A 19,831-nucleotide genomic window follows, 5' to 3' on the forward strand; every position below is an offset into this window, starting at 1 on the left:
TGCGATGTAGGGCAAGGGGATTCTCCACTGGGGAAAATCAAATTCCTTGTGGAGAAAAAAAAACATGGAAAAATGTGTGTTTGCAAATGGGATCCTATTCTCCAATGAATAGCTCGCCACTATGGATAACTACAGAGGGAACAGGAGACTTAAAAGTCATCTGAAACCGTCTCTCTAGTACAGATACAAGGCGTACTAAAGAAAATGTTTGTGAATAGAAGTAAATCTGCTAAAACAGAAAAAACAGACATTTGAGGTGAGCGGATCTAGAGTGTCGCTGGTGTTGAGAGTGCTCTTACAGGGGCTGCTTTCCACCTAAACTTGAGAACTACCCAGAGTTCTCTCCTTCTTTTTTGCATAATTTATGCGTCACTCTATGGCTGAAAGGGTTTTGTTTTGACTTAATACTGGGTGTTCCCTTGTGTCTGGACAAAGCTATACTTCTCTGAAGAGCTCTAATTAGAGTGAAACACTGTGTCAGGGGTTGCTTTTACTCATTTCAGGTTGGCTTGAGTTGGTATTTCACTAATTCAAAGCTGTAATATTGTGCCTGGAGTGATAAATGGCTTTTGTAATTTTACAGCTCGGCAAGGGCAGCACTGTACTAGTCCTATGCTTAAAAACTTTGCTGTACAAATTGCAAAAGACTTTGTCATTTTCTATCTCGGCATGGATAGCACTGTGCTAATCCTATGCTTAAAAACTTTGATAGAAAAACAGACATTTGAGGTGAGCAGATCTAGAGTGTCGCTGGTGTTGAGAGTGCTCTTACAGGGGCTGCTTTCCACCTAAACTTCTTTTTTGCATAATTTATGGGTCACTCTCTGCCTGAAAGGGTTTTGTGTTGATATTGATATATATATATATATATATATATATATATATATATATATATATATATATACCTATCTATATATATTACCTACTGGCGGTCGCCAGTAGGTATATATAGTTAGGATTTTTTCTCTATGGGATTTTTGAAAATTCTATGTCTAATAACTTTGGCGTTTGTGGACGGAATTGGCTGAAATTTTCAGGAAAATGGCACATTTTGTTTCTGAGCAGCCCCTGAAAATTTTGGGGGGGTTCGTCAAGGGGGGGCCGAGAAAAAAGGGGGGTCCCAAAACGCGTTTTTCCCATGTTAATTTCCATAGGGCGGTTGGCCTCACTTTTAGCCCGAACGGCTGAATGGATTTGCACGAAACTTGGCAAAATTGTAGGGACTGGTAGCCCGATGTGCCTTTTGTAGGTCTCAATATATGTGCTCCAGTGGATTTTGAGAAATTAACGTTTAAAAAAAGATATATATCTGTAACAGCGGACCGGGCAGCGCTCCGCTACGCGTACTTTTCGCGCAACGGAGCTTTGTGAAGCGAAGCTGATTGGTTCTCCGGCGTCTGTCAACATTCCAAACAGTCCGTAGCGGCCGCCATCTTGTCTCTCGGTAGGATCGAGAGACAAGAGGAGGCCAAAGCGAAGGGGCAAATGACCATAAGGGGGCATAGTAGATCCTCCTTGACCTCCTAGGTTTGATGTGGAGGTTTTAAAAGGGCCCCGCGGAGCAAAAAAAAATAAAATAATAATAATCGAACGGCTGAATGGATTTGCACGAAACTTGGCAAAATTGTAGGGACTGGTAGCCCGATGTGCCTTTGCTAGGTCTCAATATATGTGCTCCAGTGGATTTTGAGAAATTAACGTTCAAAAAAAGATATATATCTGTAACAGCGCTCCGCTTCGCGTACTTTTCGCGTTACGGAGGTTTGCGAAGCTGATTGGTTCTTCGGCGTCTGTAAACATTCCAAACAGTCCGTAGCGGCCGCCATCTTGTCTCTCGGTAGGATCGAGAGACAAGAGGAGGCCAAAGCGAAGGGGCAAATGACCATAAGGGGGCATAGTAGATCGTCCCTGACCCCCTAGGTTTGATGTGGAGGCTTTGAAAGGGTCTCGCAGGGCAAAAAAAATATATACCTTTTTTTTAGTTTTTTTGCGTGGAGTGCGCCCGGTTCGCGAACCGGGAAGCGTTCTGGGGAGCGTACTTTCTTGAAAATTAGTGAAAAAAGTTAGAGTAAAATAATAATTGTGAGTGATCAGATGTAGGGTAGCTCTGAGAAGAGCTTTTGGGTTTATGGTACATTTAGGTACTTATAAGTAGGTACCAATGCAAAGTCTTAAATTCAGAGTGAAAATTCTGTTGCCCTCATCTGAGAAGTGAACTCCATCTCCTCTGTAGATATCTTGCATGTAGTAACGCAAGTTATTGTTGTACAGGGAGCCCATTCCATGGTCTCTCATGTAAGCTGAAACAGATTTGTTTACATGCTTCCTCGATTTCTCAATTTGTGGACAAAATTGGTTCGACCACCTCCATTTTTGTCTTTGGCATATATTTGAATATACCAAGGCAGTCTGAGGAAAAAGTGCCATCAATTGCTCAAAGGTGTCCTTTAAAAGCATTTCCAGACCTACCGCAGTCAAAGTGCCCAAATCATTACCTCCACAGTGCACAATTAACAGGTCAGGTTTTGGCAAATGCATAAAGGTTTTCACCAATGGTATCAATTGGTGACATTTTAATCCTCTGTGGCCAAACCACTTAATTTCCACATCTTGTAAATTGAGGTTAGGTAAATTCCTGTTTTCAGCGTACCTTTGAGCCCAATAGATATAACTATGTCCAACAATCCAGACAGAAAACATGGCGAGAGAAGGTTCTCCTGCAGTCAGATGAAGTGTGGCAATGAAATGGCAGTTGAAAAAATGAGAGTGTAAAATGAAAAAAACTGAGGAGTTTCTGTGTTAATGAAGCAGTAAGAGTGATTGGTGGATTTTGATTGCTGAAAACAGAAAGTTAGTGTGCATGGATGAGTTCCTTGAAAGATGTATTTTGAGTGGCGAAGAAAAAATCATTAAATGAAAGAATGCTCTGGATATGCAGGTGCACTGAGAGTTCAGAGTTCAATTGGAACATTGTTGTGTGAACTTGGAAACACCAGAGGTCTTGCAAGAGGTGGTTGCTATGCAGAAAAAGCAGAGAGGGGGCAGAGGGGGGAAGGGTTTTGCTTTGAAAAAAAGTGAGGGAAGAGTTTTGATTGGGTGACATGAGAGATATGTGTGAGGAATTACAGCATTTCTGTGCTTTTGATAGCTGCAGACTCTGGAGTGCATACCTTTTGCTCTGCTGAAGACAAATTGGTGTGTTTCTGAGACTGTTTTGAAACTCAAAGTATTTGCTAAGGTGAGAAAAGATTTCTTTAATTTAGATAGAAAATAGTGTGCTTTAAGGAGAAAATTATGAAGAAAGTTGTGTTTTTCAAATGTTGCTTTGTCTCAAGTGTTTTACAAATAGATTTTGTTTCTTTGAGAAATTGTAATTGGAGAAAATGTGAAGTATTAGTACTGACAGGGCTTTTATGTGCATAGGAGCTGTGGAGTGTTTTCAAATTATGACTTGTAAATCGTTTTTGAGAAAAAGCAATGGTTTTAATATTGATGAGAAGGACATAATGGTGTCTGCTTCTTTATAAGGTAATTGAGAGTCTCTGATGTTATTTTTTCCATTTCAACGTAAGAAGATTGTCTGTGGAGCAAATTGCTTGTAAATATGCTCCCACCTGTGCATGGGAAATTTAGATTTTGAATGTTTGCGTTACATAGGCATGTTAAAGGTGACTGAAACATGCTGCAAAGGCAATCAAAAAACGCTTTTATGTGTCTTAAGGACATTTTAAGTCATTTCCCCGTGTGCAGTGTTTTCAAATTATGAGTTGAAAATCGTTTTTGAGGTAAAGGAATGTTTTCAAAATTTATGTGCGCCATATGCCCCCAAATTTCTTTTTCAGGGGTGCAGCAGGGTGTTCTTGAGACACCCCTGCACCCTCGGAAAAATTCGTAATTTGCGATGAGGTAATTGCTAATCGCAAATTGCACCTTCATTCCTATGGGCCTCCTGCTGCATGGAAATGAATGGGTAATTTGTAATTAGCAAATAGCTCATCGCAAACTAGGAATGGTAAAGAATCGCTATTTATTCCTTAAAGTTCGCTATTTAGGAAATGCAAAAAACTTTGATGATACATATGGCGGTTCATCTCTAACAAGATAAGAAGCATAGGGATAGATTTATGATGACTGGCGCATCACCAGGGATGTGTTAGTCATTCTGTGCCGCTGTTCCGTCACCTATGGTGTGCTGCATTTACAATGCGGCGCATCATGGGGCAAAAACAGCACAGATGCGTGATGTATCTGTGCCGTAAAGGTGGCGCATTGCTGGAGTTGTATCGCAAGTGTGATGAAGCTCCAGCAAGGGTCGGGGGTGCCCCTGTCGCAGGGTTTCTGTTCTCACACAGAACTGTGGACAGAGGATTGGAACCTCGGCGAATTAGGGTGTCCCAAAACTCACCTTAGTAATCAAAACCCCTTAGCAAGCTAGGTACAGTGTCACATTGGATATAACAAACTCTCAATGTTTAGACAATCCAGAATATGAACTTATAGTACCTCAGGATACGTGGAACTCATGAACAGTCGGTCGTTATATATTTCTTAGAAACCAGAACATGGAGTTAAGAAGAACACATGTGTATTTGAAATGTTTATTTACTAATGCCGCCTTCTCAGGCGTAGTATCTTAGATTATACAAGTACACATATTATCAGTAGCAAAATTACCAGCATAGTTAGTAGTACATAAAAAGCGAATGGTGACAGTATGTTAACATGCTGTAAATGAATAAGAGTTAGCAACACTTATAAGCAGCCGCGGGCCGTGGAGGGAGTTACGGTGGGGCAGGGAGGCGGGGAGGGGGAGGGGCAGGGTGGAGAGGGCTCCACCCTGCCCCTCCCCCTCCCCGCCTCCCTGCCCCACCGTAACTCCCTCCACGGCCCGCGGCTGCTTATATCTCACCCTCCCTAATACACATAATATATTATTTGCTAAGAAGGTCTCTTTGTGTTGGTTTAGGGCGTGCCGATACTTTAGTGTCTTAGATTTGAAGGAATCACATCAGCATACACCAGCTCTCTCTTCATGTGAACCGCATCAACTGTTGTGTATGTGTGTTCGGCAAAGCAATATAAAACCCGCCTCATGCCCAGAATTGGCAGAAGCTGCACTTATGTTATGAGTATGAAGTCGTGGAGATCAGACCTCATAACAATTCTGTATCGTGTGGTTCTTGAAACTTCAGCACTCGCTGTACAGATATAGTTTAACAAGTAAAGCAGATAGTAGAGCAATAACATATTATTGTCATGTAAATCACGATGAACTACTAGGTTGAAAGCTAAAGCAACAACTAAGTGTCGTGTGCAGAAGTTGCAAAAAAGGAAAAAATGGTGTTTAAACCGGTAATGAGTCCATGCTAACTTAACACGGTGTAAAGATATCCAGGACCTAGATGACACCTCCCCATGATCCGGAAACGAACTGAATAAGATAATAGAAGTGCCATCTCATGAGAGCAGATTGCAAGTTTATATGTGGACGGTCCGCAAGGTAAAACATTAAAAACTAGGAAAATGTAATGCTAAAGAAAAATAAAACAGCCAAGTACTTTATCGAGTCTTAAGCCAATAGGCAAGCTAAATAATAAAAACTTGACAAATAAGTCAATGAATTGTCAATGAAATGCTAGTACTCAGCATATCAAACATGAAAAAGGTCTATGACATAACTGTGTATGCAAAATAAGCTGCAACAGCCTCCAATAGGAAGTCACCGTCTTCATCCGAAAAGAGTTCAGCCATCCAATTTAAAAGCGGAAAAGAACATACGTGCTCTCCCAGCACCGGATCCTCTATCAACATCAGAGGACATCTCGGTGGGTTTTCAAGAAAGCTCTGTTCCAAGAAAGACTGTGTTGTCGCCAGTAAATTCCAGGGACCAATTAGTCCATGCATCAATGCCACAGCCATAATCCTTTCGCCAGGACAAACCAACTCGTGAGTAATGATAGGAGTCATCAGCTGATTAAAGTCGACGTCAGGAGAAACCGGTCCGCAGAGACACAAATCAATGGCCCAATCGAAATCACAGGTCAGGCAGTGAAATACAGCCTGGACACAGGTGAAGTAGGAGAATCGAAAAGATAATCCATATGCCGTGCTTAATATCGCCAACGGCATTGTGCCATAATATTCAAGCATGCGATTGCGGAACAGTGTCAGCAGCTGCAGGGCGGGAGCTTGCACAGGAGGGACATCCATATTTAAAAATGTAAAAAAGCACAAGAGCGTCCGCTGGTAATGCAAGTAAAAATGGGAATCCACGAAGCAGAGTGGAAAAAATAGAATGAAAGAAAGCAGGGATGACTCCAAAGATTTTCTCAAATGAAGTCACGAGACCACTGGTAATAACTTTAAAAAAGTGCGCCAGGCCCTTTGTGGAGGACGCGTTAGAGATAGTCTGAACCATCTTGCTGAAATGGAAAGGCAAATCTGTATTGAAAAGGGTCTGCACCTCTGTACGGGTGTTCGCTATGTGAAGCACGAAAGTTTCACGGGCCGAACTCAAGGCCACCTCTCTCTGAGACAAAAGAGCTCTTATTCTTGTCATGCCGTTGAAATGTGCTCCCAAGGTTGGTATTTGTGGCCAGATTGAAAACTCCCTATGTTCATGTGTGGGAGGAAATAGAACATTTCTGCAGCAAATAACCCGTTCATTTACTGTGACGATAAAATGAATACTTTTAATTAACCCAGAACAATCTTCATTCTTGAGCATCAAATAACTACCATTTTCCAAGAACTTGAACGTGGGGATGATAGCAGGAACTGGTGTGCCTTGCAACACGCAAGCCATATTTGGTCGGTGTTTGTTGCATGAACCGTGTAACTGTATGTGCCTACACATTAGTGAATGATCTGGCGTCTCAGTGCATTCCTCTCCATTCAGATAAACTTCTTGATCATCTTTGAAAATCTGTATGTGTATGGAAGCGACCAGACCTCATGAAGAAAACCACTACCTAAAGGTTAATAACGACCTATTGGTATATATTTCATACAATTTGAAAACTTATATAAAGCAAAAGGCAGCGTTATTAAACCGTGGATAAGGCACGTTGCCAAAGCAGTCAACCTTTTGGATTTATACTGGAAATGTTAAAGGAAGAATTACGGAGAAGGGCCTGTAAATCTTTAATGGACAACGAGTAAAATTACTCCAACCATCATATTCCTCTAACTCCGGGATAGTAGGGGTGTTTAATTTTTTAGAAGTAGCCAATCCAAAGCATTTGGTCTGGGAAATTGTTTCATTCACAAACAACATATGATTTGGGATGAGACATGCACGGTGGAAAGCCTCAGTGCCTTGTACCTGCCAGGTTCGTGAACCCCAAACTGATGTAGATCCTGGATATTTTTACTCTGTGTTAAGTTAGCATGGGCTCATTACTGGTTTAAACGCCATTTTTCCTTTTTTGTAACTTCTGCACACGACACTTAGTTGTTGCTTTAGCTTTCAGCCTACCTGCGTCAAGATCTATGCCTGCTTCAAGCAGGCGCAGGGTTTTGATGTAGCTTTGTCCTATCTGATTGTAAATGCGGCACACCGTGGGTGGCAGAGCAGCGGTGCACGTTAACTGGTGCATCCCTGGGGATGTGCTAGTTAATATAAATCTGCCCCTTTACATTTAATTATGTGCAGGGGACACAGAGTAGGTGAGGTTTATCCAAGGTTAAGAAGAGATGAGTCCTGTTCAGGGAAAAAATGGAGATAGGCTTCAGTATATTATATACTTAAGTAGTGTGTTAAGTTTTTGATGACTGTTATTAATTTACTGTTGGGTAATAGTGGTTAATAACATTTTTTATTATATTTTACCACAGATTCAACTGCAGATTATTTTAAGATTTTAGGATGCCAAGCAAAGAAAGAGTGAGAAAGGCTGCAAAACGTCAAAGACAGCAGGACCATGGAATAATGCAGCAGTCCTCTAACAAAAAGATTTGTCAAGTCACCAAGAAAGCACTGGGTAAGAGTCCAAAAACAGTCATAGGAAATATGTCTAGTAAAAAAAATATTACTACAGAAAATGTTTCAGTCCAGAAAAGGAGAAACAATTCAAATGGTAAGGAAAGGCCAATGAGAAATGTTACTGCTAGAGTAAGAGATAACTCTATGCATGAAAGTAGAAGGAAACAACAGTTTAGGGACATTCGGAAACGAATGTTCCGCAACAGGATAATTGGGAATTTGTTAAAAAATATTAAGAAAGGTCAACAGAAAGTGGTTTTTTATAAGAGAAAAAAAATAGTTGAGAAAGTTATTGATCAGGCATTTGAAATTAAACGTAAGTTATTTATTTTGACAATCAATAGAATTAGGAAGCTAAACAAGGCAATTTATGATTTCAAAAGAAATAGTAGATGGAAGAGAATAGTTAATCGTAGTAATTTTTGTGAAGTTTTTTCTGGAGAATGGATGCATAGTTCAAGCTCTGAGGCATTTTTTAACGAGGAGAGTTATTTCCAGGATAATGATTTGGTGCATGCAGTTGACACCAGTGGTCGAGCTTATGAAGTGAAAGATGGTTGTCCAGTTGAAAAAGAAAAATTTGTGAGAACAGAGATAGAAGAGGTGTTAGGTAATGAGGTTTTAGGGAGACGTCCTAAGGGTCCTGTGTACACCTGGAAGCGTAGTAGTATTTGCAGTGTACGACAGGATTCCATCAATTTGCTTTGTGATTTTATACGGTCATTTAATAAGAAAAGTTTGAAGCAGAAAATGAAGTTGTTGCAAGAATTAGATCCTTGCAGAGTGAGAGAAGTGATAGGTTTGCATGGTCATTCACTGGCTTGTCTTTCCAGGAGAGTATGCCAGAGTGTTTTTCATCATTTCAGGATGCTAGCAGTGCATCATAATAAAGTGAGGAAATTAGTTAGAATGTTGTATTATGCTAAGAGTCCAGCAATTATGCTTAAACAATTATGCGCTGCTCTTTTGCATGGTTCTGAAATAGATGTGAAGAATATATGTGAAGAAATTGAGTTTTGTTACTTTGGAAGTAAAGAGCAGAATGTTGAAATTGACCAAGAAGAAGAGAGTAATGTGGAAGATAGTGTACAGGTTTCCAGTACAGATAATTTCCAGAGGGAAATTGCGACGTTTGAGGTGAAATCAAGTGAGAGGCCAAATTTCACTTGTGTGTGTTGTCGACGCACTTATTATAAGAATCAGACTAAGTTAGTGGATTTATATGGAAAAAGTGAAAGGGAAAATAATAGTGAATGGAAGGATTTTACAACATACTTGATGGTAGAAAATTGTTTTGATTTGGGATTGGATCAACGTGTGTGTACTTATTGTTGTAACAAATTAAATCAAAACCAGATGCCTGCTAGAGCAGTTCATAATAATCTGGAATTGGTTGAGATTCCTTCTGAATTGAAGGATTTAAATACTTATGAATCTATTTTGATTCAAAGTATCCATCCCTTTCAGGCTATTGTAAGAATGGAGCCAAAGACAGGGAAATTGCCTCCATCAGATTTACAGAGAGGATTAAAGGGAAGAGTTGTTTATTTGCCTCTAGATTTGAAGAAAAACATTAACACAATTGGAGTAGAAAAAGTGGAAGAGGAACCTCTTGTTATCTTAGTTAATGGGGTTCCGACAAAGAATAAGAAAATATGGCAAGATTTAGTAGATGTTAGGAAAGTCAAAAGGGCAACATTGTATTTGAAAAAATATAATAAATACTATAAAAATGTATATGTTGCAGAAGAGGAAGTGAGGAAGAGGATAGCGATTTGTGTGCTGGTCAAATTGAGAAAGTAGAACCCTGTACAAGTGAAGAAATATATGAACATTATAGTGTTCATCCTTTGCATTCCAAGGAAGTCATGGGGAATGCTATTGAGTTGTTTCAAATGAAACAAGCGAAAGGGAGTCCCATTAGTGTTTGGGAGGAAAGTTTGGAAGCTCGGTGTTTCCCACAGCTTTTTCCAACAGGTCAGGGAGGAAGATATGATGAGCGACCTCATCAAATTCCTGCTTCTGAATACCGGACTTTGCGATTGTATGCAGGAGATCCTAGGTTTCGACAATGCATTCCTTATTTGTTTCATCTCCTGTTTGAAAGCGATCTGTCTGGACTGTCATATGCAGTGAACCACATCTTGAAAAGTGGTATACACATGCAAAACATCTCGGCAAGTGACTTTATGGATAAAGTCAATGTCCAAGACAGTATTTTGGATTCTCACCTGATTCATCTCATGGCGTGTCAGCGTGGTACTAATGAGTACTGGTACCGTCGTCATGGTGATTTAAAATGTATGCTGAGGAACTTAGGAACTCCCACATGGTTCCTCACTTTGAGCTGTGCTGAGTATGGCTGGGAAGACTTACTTGAATTTCTACGAGAGGCAAATGCTAACGTAGAAAACATCGAATTCAAGACACCCGGAGAACTGTGCTCTTTGGATCCAGTCAATGTATGTAGGTACTTCAATCATAGATTTGAAGGTATGATGTCTTTCATCATGAATAAGAAGAATCTACCTCTTGGAGAGGTGTTGGATTTCTTCTGGAGGAAGGAGTACCAAGCAAGAGGTGCTCCTCATATACATATGTTGCTGTGGATCAAGGATGCACCTAAATTTGGAACGGATGCAGAAGACTCAGTGATGAGTTTCATAGAACAGTATTCTACGTGTGCTGTTCCAAACGCAAAGGAGAAAAAAAGCCTAAGAGAAAAAGTTCTACGTTTCCAAAGCCATCGATGTGGAAAGTACTGTCGTTGTAAATTCCGGAACAAAGACAAGTTCTACACCAAATGTCGTTTCGGCTTTCCACGACCGGTGATTTCTAAAGGAAGAGTGAACAGTTTGATGTCTTCGCTGCGACATAATGTGATGAAGAAATCACCTAAAAACACATACAATTTGAAGAGGAACGAAGAGTCTAAGTACATCAACGACTACAACCCGGTGATTTTGTCCATGTGGAATGCTAACATGGATATACAGTTTGTGGCTGATAACTGTATGGCTGTGGCTCGGTATGTGACATCTTACATCACCAAAAAAGAGAAGACAGAATTGAAGGATATGTGGGAGGACATTTCCCATGAAAAGAGCCTCAGCAAGAAGTTGTACAGTTTCAGTCTGAAGATGTTGTCGCATCGAGAAATCGGAGCTTACGAATGTTCTGACCGGTTGTCTTCAGCAAGTCTCTATGCCAAGTCCAGGAGTATCGTTTGGGCGAGTGTTGGTCTTGCTGCAACGCGTAATCGAGTTCTGAAACCTGTGCGGGAAATTGAGTATTTGGCGGAAAAGGAGCCAAACAGTACCGACATTTTGAAGAGCAACATGTTGGATACATATTATCCAAATCGAAGCAGTCACCTCGAGAATGTTTGTCTGTATGAGGTTCTGCAAAATTACATATTCAAGAGGAACATTAAAGAAGATACTGAGAAAGGAGTGTATACTGTAATAGGAAGTGAGGGATGTCTGGTCAAGCAAAGAAAATGCCACTTGATAAACCATCGAAAATTGAGTGGCGAATCTCCTGAAAAAAAGGAGTTTTTCTATTTAGCACTTTTGCAACTTTTTAAGTCTTGGTGTGCAGAAGAGGAACTGCTTGGAGATTTCCTTTGTTACGAAGACTCATTCAATGCTGCCAAGGAGACCATAGAATGTCCTGCTTTTCCCAAATATGTAGAAATGTTGAATGTGGAAATTGAGCAGGAAGCAACGATTGCAGCCGAGATTGCCAGAGACAGTTCTCAGGACAGTCAGAGTTCTGCTTCATTGAGTCAGGATCCACTAGGAGGACCTCTTATCGAAAATGAAGCTGCCACTGCTATGAATGAAGTGGAAAGAGCCATGGCACATGCTCAGGAGGATGCGGTTAACTTAGAAGAGTTGGAAAGACAACTCAACGTTGAGCAGAGGAAAATATATGACGAACTTACCATGCAAATTGATCATGGATTAAGTCATGACAAGAAAGAGTGCTCATGTACGTCGTTGAAGCCTGTCCGACTGTACGTGAGTGGAGAAGCGGGAACTGGAAAAAGTTTCCTTATTAAAGCAATTTCATGTTATTTGCAGGAAAGGACAGAGTCATCGCTGTCTTGTGTTGTCACCGCTCCAACTGGACTGGCAGCACATAACATTAAAGGGATTACTTTACATCGTTTACTGATGCTGCCAGTGGAGCATGACAACAAATTAGAATATCACAAGCTATCTGGAGATGCTTGTTTTGAAGTTTCAAGAGTCTTGAGGAAAATGAAACTTCTTATCATTGACGAAGTAAGCATGGTTTCCAATGTCATGCTTGCCTTTGTGCATTTGAGAATGCAAGAAGTTCTCAAAACAGAGTATGATGTGTTATTTGGTGGCAAACACATCATTGTTTTCGGAGATCTTCTGCAGCTGACACCAGTGAAAGGGCAACCTGTGTTCAAAATGCTCACGCATGAAGATACCAGGAAGTGCTTAGGGAGCATTGGCAACGTCAATATATGGCTAAACTTCAATTATGCTGAACTGCATGAAAATATGCGTCAGGCAAAGGATGAAGTTTACAAGACTATTCTACAAGATGTTAGAATTGGAAAAGTGACCGAGCATGGGAAAGAAGCTTTACATGCACGATTACTGACAAATTTATATCCAGACGAAGATGTTGTGCCTGAGAATATTTTTCAGAAAGTTACTGAGAAAAAATCTGGAATATGTTTGATGCCAACTCTTGCAGAATGTGCCAAATTCAACAACAAAATGTTGCATTTAGAAAAGCAAGAGATTGTGAAACTGGAAGCTATTGACAGAGTAGAGCATATGGGATCAACAATTATTTTGTCTGAGAATCTGAAAACAAAATTGGATTCATTAGAGAAGAGTATATCTAAAACTGCGGGTTTTGAAAAGACTCTGAATGTGTGCTTGAACTGCCGTATAATTTTAAGAAGGAATTTACATGTTGAAAGAGGTCTGGTAAATGGATCAATGGGTAATGTTGTTGATTTTGTGAAATACAGAAATAGAGATGGAATTGAATTTTTAAAAATTAAATTTGATGGCATTGAGGAAGTACAGCTAATTGCTCGTTGTTCTGCTAGATTTTTGCTTGTAAAAGACTTATATGTTCGTCGTAAGCAGTTTCCTGTTTGCTTGGCATATGCGGTGACAATCCATAAATCGCAAGGTTTAAGTGTAGACTGTGCATTGGTGAATATTGGCAGTTCTGTGTTCAAGGATGGTATGGCATATGTGGCATTGTCACGAGTTAGGACTTTATCGGGATTGTACTTGATTGAGTGTGATGTCACAAACATTTGTGCGGATCTAGATTGTGTTAAGGAATACAATATGTTGAGAAGAGAGTATGCGCCACATTTGCCTCAGTATCCTTTGTTTGAGAAACGTGTGGTAGGCCGGAAACGAAGAAATGTGACCAAAACTGGGGAGGTTGTAGCAAAAAGACGAAAAGTCGATGAACCTGAAATTATAAGCAGAAACAAAAAGGATTCTGTTGAAGATGTTGTTGGTTTTCAATTTGAAAACAGTTCTGGTGTCAACTGCTATGCTAATGTAGTGGTTAATGTTTTGTTTTCTCTAGAAAATGTAAAAGAAGAGATTGTGGTCAATTCTGATCAAAGATTTTGCAGTTTGTTAAATTCTGTGTTAGAGAAATGTAGCACTGATAGAACAAACATAGAAAGTGTGTCTGAAATTCGAAATCTGTTAGACAGATGTTCAGGCCAAACACAATTCTCTCAAAATAGTCAGCAAGATTGTCAGGAGTTTTTAATGTATATGCTTGATGTATTGCATGATGAAGGTGTAGATGTAGATCACCTGTTTGGGCTTTCTTATCAATGGCAGCATGACTGCGAGAACTGTAGGGTATCAAGTACTACTAGTGTAGACTCAGAAAGATTTATATATTTAACTTTGCCAGACAGTAAATCAGTCTCTTTTAATAAGCTAGTAAAAGCAGCTGATCACAACATGGAGTGTAGCCAATGTAAATCTGAAATGATGTCCACATTATTTATACGAACATATGGCCAGTATGTCATTTTAATGTTCCAACGATGTAGGCCTGATGGAACAAAATTGACAACTTTAATTAAAAATTTTGTGGCTTCACAGTTGTCAATATCAGGAATGACTTTTGTAACTGTAGCAATTATATATCATGATGGTCCTTCAATAACATCAGGACATTATACAGCTTATTTAAAGTGTAGAAATGGCTGGTCATTCTGCAATGATTCTGTTTTAATTTTCAAAATAAAAATTGCCATATGTCCTTAAAAACTCTTACCTGGTGTTTTTAAAACCAAAATTTTAGGGAAAGAATCTCGGGATGTGCTCTGAGGAATTTCAAGAAGTTCTCATGGCTCCTACACTATTTGGCCTTGAGGATAAGTGTAGTACAGAGACATAACTTCTTACCATAACACTGGACGTCATGGAGAAATACGTGCACTTTGAATGAGTTCAGAAAAACTATTTCTTTTTATAAGCTAATTGAAGCAGCCAATCAAAACATGGAGTAGAGGGAATGTAAGTCTGCAATGCTGTCTACTGTTTTACATTGCTTTGTGATTAAAAGTGATGTAGAGAATTAAATAATTGTACTAGTCATAAAGGTAGTGTAAGTCTGCTTCATAGTAAGCAGTATCAGTGTGATAGGAAATGTAGAACATGATTGAGCAAGAAGGGGAAGATATTACTAGTCCAGGATTGTGTAAATGATCTTCAACATTTTAATTCTGAAAGTTGCGGAAATGCGAAAAGACGGGATTGGCTTACAAGAAATCCAAGAGTTATAAATGGGTCTGACAAGATTTGGCCTTGTGGAAACTTGTGGTAGAGACCAAGAAGTCATTTATTGTATGTAACATGTTTTTGAAAACGATGGAGGTTTTCTTTCAGAAAGTGGCGGGTTGAAAGTAATAACAGCACAACAGAGTGTAAGCTGTTCATAGGACATCCTTGGCCGTCATGGAAAGTAAGTTAACTTTAAGGAGTTCTGAATTCTGATTTGTTATGTTGTATGGGTTTTTTAAACACAATCATTTTGATTGTGTTTTTTTTCCCCCGCTGTTATATGATGAATACCTTCAAGTCACTGTTTTTAGTGAAATTTGATACATTCTGAGAACAGCAAAAATAAACCATTTAACATGTATAATTAATTCTGTTCTGTTTGCATTTATGATGTACATGCAGAACTGTGTAGGAGGCATGGAGAAGGTGAGGCTTCTGTAAGTGTCAAAGTTGTTGCATACAGTGAACACATTCACACATCGGTCCACTCTTCCTTGGATGTGGTGGAGGTGGTGGGGAAGCACCAGCTGAAGCTACTAAAGAAGCCATTGCTCACTGGTAACAAAGGGTCTTTCTCTCACAATGATGAAAGTCAGAGTGAGGAAAGAAAGAGGGATTTTCATCATTTGGGAAAAACAATAGTTCTCAACCAATGAAAAGTGTTCATTTTAGATTATATGACCTAGTCTTACATCATTAGGAAACCAAAAGTGAAATGAACCAATGAAAAGTGTTATTACCAAGTCACATGACCTGCTGTGTTTACGTTACACGCTTTGCAGGGCCTCCCGGTTTGCTTCCAGAAACCTGTGCTTTGCGACTCGGTAAGCGTACCAGTTCGCTAACGTAGTACGTCATATGACGTATCACGCGACAACGCGAAACGTCATGCGGACGGGAGGCGTCACGATGTTGTTTTCTAACGCGGCAGTTGCGGTAAAGAAACGTTTACCGGCTCGCGGTCTATTTCGCGGCATCAAGGTCAGCTAACGGGAAGCTTTCCGATTCGCGAAGTGGGAACGAAGAAAAAAAATTTTTTTTAAAAAAAAGTTATTAATAAACATATAAAATATATTTTGGGATTTAAAGAAGAATACATTTTACAGCTACAGATATTTGCTATTAAAAAACCATTGAAATTCACTGAAAAAACCATAGGTTATAGATTATATATAGTTAGGAATTAGCATTTACAAAACCTTGAAAATTCACTGAAAAAACCATAGGTTATAGACCATATATAGTTAGGAATTAGCATTTAAAAAACCTTATTTTACTCACACAAAACCATTGAAATTCCATATATAGTTAGTTGCACTAACTATATATCGCGCACCCGCAATCCACTGCTGATGATGTCACATATTACATCATTCATGACATGGTCAGTGACATCACTGATGACATCACTGATGACATCTCATTTGACATCATTCTTGTGCTAATACGATAAACCTCTTCAGACTCTAATATAACCTTAGATACACTCAGTGTATACAGAAACTCACACACTGTCACTCATCCATGGAGTTACTCACACACCTAGTCAGTCATGCAAAGAAACAATCTCACCTCCATTTCCTCAACTATACAGTTATACACACCTTACTTATTCAAGCATATACTAACACATATTTACTCTCTTATACAATCCCTGATACAAGTTCACAATGATCCATACAGCTACTCACACATTCAGTGGCTCTCATGCACAGTTATTTATATATGCCAACTCTCACATGTACTGTGTTTTACATATGTACTTACTTTGACATGTAGCACTGAGATATCCATTCACTCACCAATGCACTCATGCACACAGTCAACCACCCATACAGCTGTTTCCACATGCACTTTTGAACCCATACATCTAGTGAATCAACTGCTCACACATCTATGCACAGAGTCATACACCTCCCAGGCACCCACACACACACTCAGTCTCCCATACAAATACTTGAGCAACCAATCAATAACCCATATACTTACTCATATAGCTACTGATCAACACATGCAGCAGTTTACAGAACAACAAACATAATGATGCACAAATTAAGACAGTTTAGTCACTAACCCGTGCACTCAGTGAGACACATTTAATCACTCACTCATACAGTCAGTCATGCACCTACTAAATCCTTCGTCCAGACACTTATACATCCACTCATTCTTCAATATGTAAGACATATTTAAACTTTACAGAAACAAAAAATCACTGGATGTTGTTATCAGTGATGTCATCAGTGATGTCATTTGAGATGTCATCAGTGATGTCATCAGTGATGTCACTGACCATGTCATGAATGATGTAATATGTGACATCATTAGCAGTGGATTGCGGGTGCGCGATATATAGTTAGTGCAACTAACTATATATGGAATTTCAATGGTTTTGTGTGAGTAAAATAAGGTTTTTTAAATGCTAATTCCTAACTATATATGGTCTATAACCTATGGTTTTTTCAGTGAATATATATATAGATAGATATATATATATATATATACACATATTAGTAAAATCAAAAGCTCTTGGCTAACGCCAGGCCTAACAAGTGATATATAAACCAGGTGATATGAAAATTGTGAATTATTTTATAACTGGTGCCAATTTTTTTTTTTTAAGTATTAGGGAACAAACAATTCAGGTGAAAGAGGACAGAATAGGTTTTTGCTGAATAATGCAAATTGCCGCATTTCATTCACTACACTAGTTACTAAACACGAAATGCAGGCCTCAGATGATCATGTCACAAAATGCCGATTGAGCTGTTCCCACAACTTCTGTTTGCTCCACAAGAAAGTGAAAATACCGACCTCTTCTGAGAGGGCATTAAGGTTTGTTACAGATATAAAGAGGAGTATGGGAATCCTAAGTTAAAACTTCAAGCAAAGGAAACACAGCCATGTATAATATTTTCTTGATGATTTGTTAACCTATGAAAAATATTGCAAATTCGAAGAAATGGATCGTTGAGATCTTTGCAATGCTAGATACAAGAACAAGGGTGGGGAATGAACATAAAGACCAGTAACAAGCGACACAAAAAACGGTGGGGTAAAGGGAAGGCCTCATTGGTTGTATGAAGAAAGCTCACTACAAAAACGTCGCTGGTGAAGGTTGAAGATATTGCTCAATCACAATGACTATATTATATTAAGAAGTACAAGGTTACCAGGCGCTTACTGTACAAATTGAAGCTATAAACATAAAACATGCGATTTGCAGCCTACTAAAAGGGTCTGCAAATCTTTGGCTTTTCAAGGAGTAAAAGTTCCAAAATATATTTTAAAGAAAATATGTGTCAATATTTACCTTTCACTTAAGTGATCAACAATTTACATTTATGAGAGTAAATTAAATTCCACAGTCTGATTCACAGCATCAGCACTGGTGGAATTTCCCTTTGTAAATGCCATTCATGAATGTAGAAAGTCTCCTGCTCTGTTAGATTTCCCACATTAGTAAACAAACAAGCATTTGCAATGCAACTGGTCTCCCATTTGTGAAAGTTAGAGCTTTTGGTGTTGAAAATGACAATGTTTTTTGCTTTGTTTTGTATGCAGTGGTCCCAGCTAAACATGGGCTGAGCTGAAAACAATGAAAAAAGCTACATTTAAATATAACAGGAAAAATTCAAGTCGAAAGTTGGTTTTGAACATGCTTTGTTTTTGGGCAAATTACTTAATTTCCCAATACCAAACTTTAAGCGGAACAGTGATTTGGATGGGTGATAATGCGGTGCAGACTGGGGAAGATAAGGCAATTTTATATTAAAAACCGCTGCTTCTGAACGGCCAGTAGGGCTGGGGATGTGAGAAATCAAACATCTTAATACGTCCGGGATTAAACCAATTGTATACCAGTGAATTATTAATTTAAAAAACTGCATTTGTGCCTGTTAGGTAGGGCTGGGTATGGAGAAGAAACTTACAAGGCTGCAACAGGATAAATCACAGGTTTGTGGTGTAACAGCCGGAGTAGCTGATGTTGGAACTTTGGAACAGAGTCGAGTTTTAGTGTTGGCTTAAAATGCTGTTGTTTTAGGCAAATTATTTAATCTCCCTGTGCCCAACATAATTAAATGTGCCCTTGTACAATGTAACTGGTGCTTATCTAAAGCACTCTGATACCTTGTGTGCGAGTTCACAGGATATACAATTACCTAAAAAAATAAGACGTAGGGCTGAATGCGAAACATGCACTTATCAAGCATTCACATATAATATGCAGCGTCTCGCAAATGCTAGTAAAATGTATGAATCACAATCAATTGTAAGCAGAAAGATGCTCCTAAGCAAAAGCCTTGTTAACTCAAAAACATTCATTTTCTCGCAAGGTCCAGTAAAACGAGTGAATCACAATCAATTGCAAGGGGAATGGTGCTTTTAAGTGATAGCCTGGTTAACCACAAAACATTAATTTCTATAAGATACGCAGAATTTAAAAGCAAGTGTGAAAAAGTTACTTCAAGTGTTGGTTTTGAATACTGAAAGCAATTCAAGATTAACAATCAACCCAACGGGCGCACAGAATCCCAGCTATACACAGGCTGAGCTAAAACAGCAAAAATAAAAAAATGAAAAAGAAGTGCTTCATTACCTTTTGCGCGAGTTCACAAGATATAAAACTGCAAATAAAGTAAATGGGCTAAATACAAAACAGGCACTTATCAAGCATTTACACATAATACGTAATGTACCGCAAAAGGCCAGTCAAATGTGTGAATCACAGGAACATTCGAAGTAGAATGGTGCTTTTTAGCAAAAGCCTGGTTATCCCAAAAACATTCATTTTCTTGCAAGGGTCAGTAAAATGTGTAAATCACTGTCAAAGGTAAGCGGAATGGTGCTCCTAAACAAAAACCTTGTTAGCCCGAACATATTAATTTTCTAAAAAATGTGCACAATTTAAAAGCTATGGTGAAAAGGTGTTGGCGAGTTTGAAGACCAAAAGCAATCCAGGATTGACAACCAGTCCGAGGGGTGCACGGAATCCTAGCTGAAGATGGCTGAGTTGGAAACAACG

The 19,831-nt window shown here is 39.1% G+C and overlaps 1 protein-coding gene across 4 annotated transcripts in view; it reads right to left on the reverse strand.

Annotated features, from left to right (window-relative positions):
- Nucleotides 1-19,831, reverse strand: part of TBC1D4 (TBC1 domain family member 4) — a 656,292-nt gene that overhangs the window by 19,895 nt on the left and 616,566 nt on the right. The window lies entirely within an intron of this gene.

The sequence above is a fragment of the Lissotriton helveticus genome, chromosome 8, assembly GCF_964261635.1.
Source record: "Lissotriton helveticus chromosome 8, aLisHel1.1, whole genome shotgun sequence".
Taxonomy (NCBI): Eukaryota; Metazoa; Chordata; class Amphibia; order Caudata; family Salamandridae; genus Lissotriton; species Lissotriton helveticus.